The following is a 5,483-nucleotide window of genomic DNA, read 5'->3' on the forward strand; positions in this document are numbered from 1 at the left end:
GGTCCGACTACTTCCGGTCAAATGGACAACCATAATGAAATACATACTCGTGTCCATTATTGAAACCTCTCAAAAAAGAGTTATTCAAATAATATCGGTTATCAGCTGAATTCACATTCCACGGGTCTGCGATTCTTTGGGAGCTGTTCCTCGACTTTGAAAATATATATATATATATATATATATATATATATATATATATATATATATATATATATATATATATATATATATATATATATATATATATATTTGGTTTATTCATAAGTGAAATTACCGGTTCCAGAGGGGATATTAAATTCCGCTGAACCCACAAATTATCGTTTTAGCTTTACAGGCACTTTGAAACATGAATCCACGAAGTCGTGGAAACACAGCCCACTAAAGAAAATACTACCCCAAATGCGTGAATACTGTATGGTTGTCATTATACTTAGGCAGGAATCTATATATATATATATATATATATATATATATATATATATATAGATATATATATATATATATATATATATATATATATATATATATATATATATATATATATATATATATATATATATATATATATATATATATATATATATATATATATATATATATATATATATATATATATATATATATAACGTATATATTTAGTGTCCAATCGATTTCAGAGAGAGAGAGAGAGAGAGAGAGGAGTATATCTTAGTTTAACCCGACCATCTGAGCTGATTAACAGCTCTCCTAGGGCTGGCCCGAAGGATTATATTTTATTTTACGTGGCTGTGAACCAACTGGTTACTTAGCAACGAAATCTACAGCTTTATGTGGAATCCGAACCGCATTATGACGAGAAATGAATTTCTATCACCAGAAATAAATTCCTCTAATTCTTCATTGGCCGGTCGGAGAGTCGAACGCTGGGCCAACAGCAAGAGAGAGAGAGAGAGAGAGAGAGAGAGAGAGAGAGAGAGAGAATATATCAAGGAATGCATAGACACCAACAGTCCCAATGATTTTCTTAATAGCAAAACAGAACCATACTTCATTCTTCAGCAGATCTGTATATTACTTTCCCCTTTAATTGCAAAAGTACCTGCAGGAATTCCCTTCCGAACGCGAGCTGGCAGTCTCCCTCTTTGCATTAAGAGGATGCAATCACTTTGAAACCACTAAAGATTTTTTTTCCGAGCTGAGTCAGACATCAGAGAAATACAAGAAAGCAAATGGATTTCATGTAGCTCTTGTCCAGGAAATACGACAAAACTCTTTATTCTCATTTGCATTTAGATTAGTTTAATATATTGTTCTGTATCTAAATCGAGGAATACTTATGAAAGGCAAAGGAAAGAGAAGAGAGAGAGAGAGAGAGAGAGAGAGAGAGAGAGAGAGAGAGAGAGAGAGAGAGACTAAAGCATGCAGACATCTTTAATCTGTCCGTGAAGAACAGAAAATTTTCTTACCAGTTTTGACCAAAATCTTGGCCGCGTTCTTTATCGGTTAACTATCTCAGACGTTTTCGTTTAGTGAAGCAATGTTTTTTCTACGTGTTAGTGATATATAATAAATGTTTTTTTTAATGAATTCGATAAGCAACATTCCCTTGCCGGAATTTACATTAGGATATTGCTTTGAAAATGACTTAATTTACTGTAGGATATTGCTTTGAAAATGACTGCGTCATGGTCTCGTAGTGTTGATGAGTTTCGATGAATTTGCGTGCCGTATCCCTCTATTCATAATTTTATTATCGTGTCTTCGACGCTCATAAAGGCTAATGAACCCAAAATATGCATAAATAAGTATTCATTTTTTATTACCCCTCCTTGAATGTCAAAATATGTTTTCATTGTTATCTAATAAACAAGAATGAAATTAAAGTTTTGACCACGGCAACATGAAAATCATTTGCTCTATAGTAGAACTTTCAGTTTCTCTCTCTCTCTCTCTCTCTCTCTCTCTCTCTCTCTCTCTCTCTCTCTCTGGAAAAGAAAGATCTGTACAGCATTAAAAACCTCATAATACCAAACTAAACAGAAAAATATTCGCCACCAAATGGGTACTCACACTAACTCTGACACTTCCCAGAGTTACAATAGTTGTCGGAATTCTGTTCCATAAGGGATATGAAATCACTCTCTTTGCATTAAGAGCACGCCCGTACTTCGCATTCTCTGAGGCTTTTTGAAACTGGCTCGGATATCACAGAAAGTTTCAAAGCGCAAATGGGTTTCATGTAGCCGGTGTTGGAGAAATGTAGCTAAGTACAGTTCTCACACCTGTTCACATTTGTTTTGGAACTATATTGTTCTGCATATTAACTCACAAATACTTTGTTTCGGAGAGAGAGAGAGAGAGAGAGAGAGAGAGAGAGAGAGAGAGAGAGAGAGAGAGAGAGAGAGAGAGAGGCAGGCTCTAAAGGGCTTGGATAAACATATTTGTTTAATACTAGATTTTTTGACATAAAGTCTTGTGATGAAGACAGGTAATCTTATAATTTGTCTTCGATTTTACCCTCTAGCCTTCCTTTCCTCTTCCATTATCTTTCAGTTTTAATGTTACGCTTTTTTAAAAGGGACTTTCCATATTACAGATGCAAATGAGAGAAGGGAACCACTTTAATTATAATCGAACTCTTTAGTATAGCTCTCCTTTATGTAAAGATTTTTGTTTATATGTAGTCTTTTCATCTCTCTCTCTCTCTCTCTCTCTCTCTCTCTCTCTCTCTCTCTCTCTCTCTCTCTCTCTCTCGTCCATCCTGTTCCCGTCTGCAGCAGCTGTGGAGGGATCTCCCGCTGTTGTTGCTAAATGGACCAAGAATTCGAGCAAGAAAAATCATAAGCCAGGCTGAAGACGAACGTCTTCTCGAGGCCCCCCATTTTTTTTTTTAATCTGAGGCTCCTTAATTGAAAACATGCCATTGCCTGATTTTTTTTTTTTTTTGATGACGATGTACGAACAATTGCTTTTTACTTTGGTAGAAGGAAAAGATGTTATTAGGGTATACTGGATTTGGAATTCAACTAGAAATGACTTGACGTTGTGATAATTGTAATCCAATGATTTATCTATTTATTTATGTATTTTTTTCATTGATTAAATTATTTGTTTATTCATTCACCCATTCATTCATACCGAGCAGAAGCAAGTATCATATTTAACTTTCTGACATTTCCTTTATTCATATTTTAGGTTATCATCATATTTAAAAAAAAAATTAATATCAGGCTTACAAACACGCACGCACACAAACGTACACATACACATGCATGTACTGTATATATATACTTATATATGAATGTTTATATATATATATATATATATATATATATATATATATATATATATATATATATATATATACTCTGTATACATACATATACATATATATCACTTCGTCTCCCCATCTTCTCCGGAGAGGACTGCTATCTCCTTCCTGTTTCCCTAACTCCCATTACGTTCCTCCTCTCGCCGTCATTCCATCCGATAATTTTTCCCCTTTGCTAATCACATCAGCAATCGCAAGGCCATATCGGGAGAAGCAGATTAAACAGAGATAATAAAAAGAGAAATAAAAAACTGAAAAGCAGTTTCCCCTCCTATTGATATAGACCCGCATCTCGGGACCTCCTCGCCGAGTGAGAGTATTTGCAATACGGCGAATGAAGCCAGTGGGAAACAGATAACGCGTCAATATTCAAACACGCATTTGCTACGTTCGGAGTAAACAACAATCGGGCTGCCGGGGGGTGGGGGTTGGGGTGGGGATAAGAGAGCTGTTAATAAATATCTCTATCTCTCTGGCTCTCGTTCTCTCTGCCTGGCTGTCGTCTGCTTGTCCGTCTATCTATGTTTTTATTTGTTATCATAACACCAGTACTAGTGATTTTTGGCAGTCTAAACCGTTTGAACAGTGATTATCTCTAACTCTCTGGCTCTCGTTCCGTCTGTCTGCTTGTTTATCTATCTTTCTTTTTATTTGTTATCATAACACCAGTACTAGTAATTTTTGGCAGATGTACATAGTTATAACAGTTCAAACGGTTTGAACAGTGATTATAATAAAGTAACCAATGAAATTTATAGCATAACATATCAAGTTTTAAAATCAATGATAGGTGGCTAATAAGTGTTCCAGCGAGCGGTCAATTTTGTTTACACCAGTTAAAATAACCGTCTTTCTGTCCGCAACATTGAAATTTGTTTAGATAATAATAATTTTCTATTAAATTATAGAAGTGCAACTGCTGTCCCCAGTTAAACCTCTTTCACTCCAAAGTCTCATTCTTAACACCGTGGAAATAACTAAAAAAAAGATCAGTAATAACATAGTTACTGCGTAGTTCGGTATACTGCCACCAGGGCGACGCTGTTTACAGCGCAGGCGCATAGCGTCCTCAGTGACTCCTTAACCGCGGAAATTGAGTGTGCAGTGTGTCAAGTGATTTTTGTTTCGTTCGGTATCTTCAGAGAAGTTGGTTGTGGCGCTTATAATTGGAGAAACAGGTACAGGAATTCTTAAGTGAGAAAATGGAACAACATTTGACAGGTAAGCAAAACCTGCTGAATTTGTATGCCCTTAATTTTGTGTTTGTGAGATGAATGTCTAGTTAGCAACAGATGTGCTTCCTCTCTTAACAAGTCTCATATTTTGAACACACTGTGGCACATAAGTGCAGTTGTGATTTAAATTTTGTAATCAGAATCTTTGTTCTTACATAAACCACATATTATAAAGTGCAAAAGGACTAGCTCGTTATTAAAGAGGCTTAGTAGTGATTAGGCGTATAGGTCTAGGGTATAAGCCACTGGTTGCGTGAACGTCACTTCTTTTACACCACGCTACTATGGTGCATAGCCTTGGGACACCTGCTGTATTTTGTCAGTCATTAAGGATTCTTTGCAATAGGTAGGCCTATAGGATACTGTCAATGCCATAATTTTTATATCAGTTTTAAACAGTTAGAGTTGTTTGATAAAACCCATTTTATCGAACGTGGTTTCTCAACGAAACTTCACACTTGGTGAGAGTATTTCATGAGGCCGTTTGCCAACCGTAGGGAACAATTTATGCTCTTCGATTTAAAAGAAAAATTGTTTTATTATTTTTATGCGTAACAAATTAAGTTTATGTTTTCACCAAACTGTAGGGCTCATAGATCGGTAATTGCAAGTGTATGAAGTTTGGTGGCCTAGGCCTAGGTCACGCCTATACTCTCAGAATACTCATTTGCTAAGCTGCTATGTCATTTAAACATTTCCCTTAGTACAATTTAACTTCTAATATAAACGAAAATGATTTATCTATGGTAAAAGTTATCGAATCGGCATGCCAAGGAAAAAAAAAATATAGGCTTTAAGAATAGTAACAAGGATAAGAAGCTTGGACAACCAAACACTAGACCTATGCGTATTGACACACAGGTAGACAGTGGACCGTTGCTCCGTGTATTTCAGATATTAAACACTTTAATACATCTACGTAATGTCGTCATCAC

General features: G+C 35.6%; 1 long non-coding RNA gene across 1 annotated transcript in view; it reads left to right on the forward strand.

Moving 5' to 3' along the window:
• The first annotated feature begins 4,409 nt into the window (after nt 1-4,409).
• Nucleotides 4,410-5,483, forward strand: part of LOC136826199 (uncharacterized) — a 708,350-nt gene continuing 707,276 nt past the window's right edge. The window contains exon 1 of the long non-coding RNA XR_010849539.1: nt 4,410-4,534. This is a non-coding gene — a long non-coding RNA (uncharacterized lncRNA). The remainder of the gene's footprint in view (nt 4,535-5,483) is intronic.

Source organism: Macrobrachium rosenbergii, chromosome 40, assembly GCF_040412425.1.
Source record: "Macrobrachium rosenbergii isolate ZJJX-2024 chromosome 40, ASM4041242v1, whole genome shotgun sequence".
NCBI lineage: Eukaryota > Metazoa > Arthropoda > Malacostraca > Decapoda > Palaemonidae > Macrobrachium > Macrobrachium rosenbergii.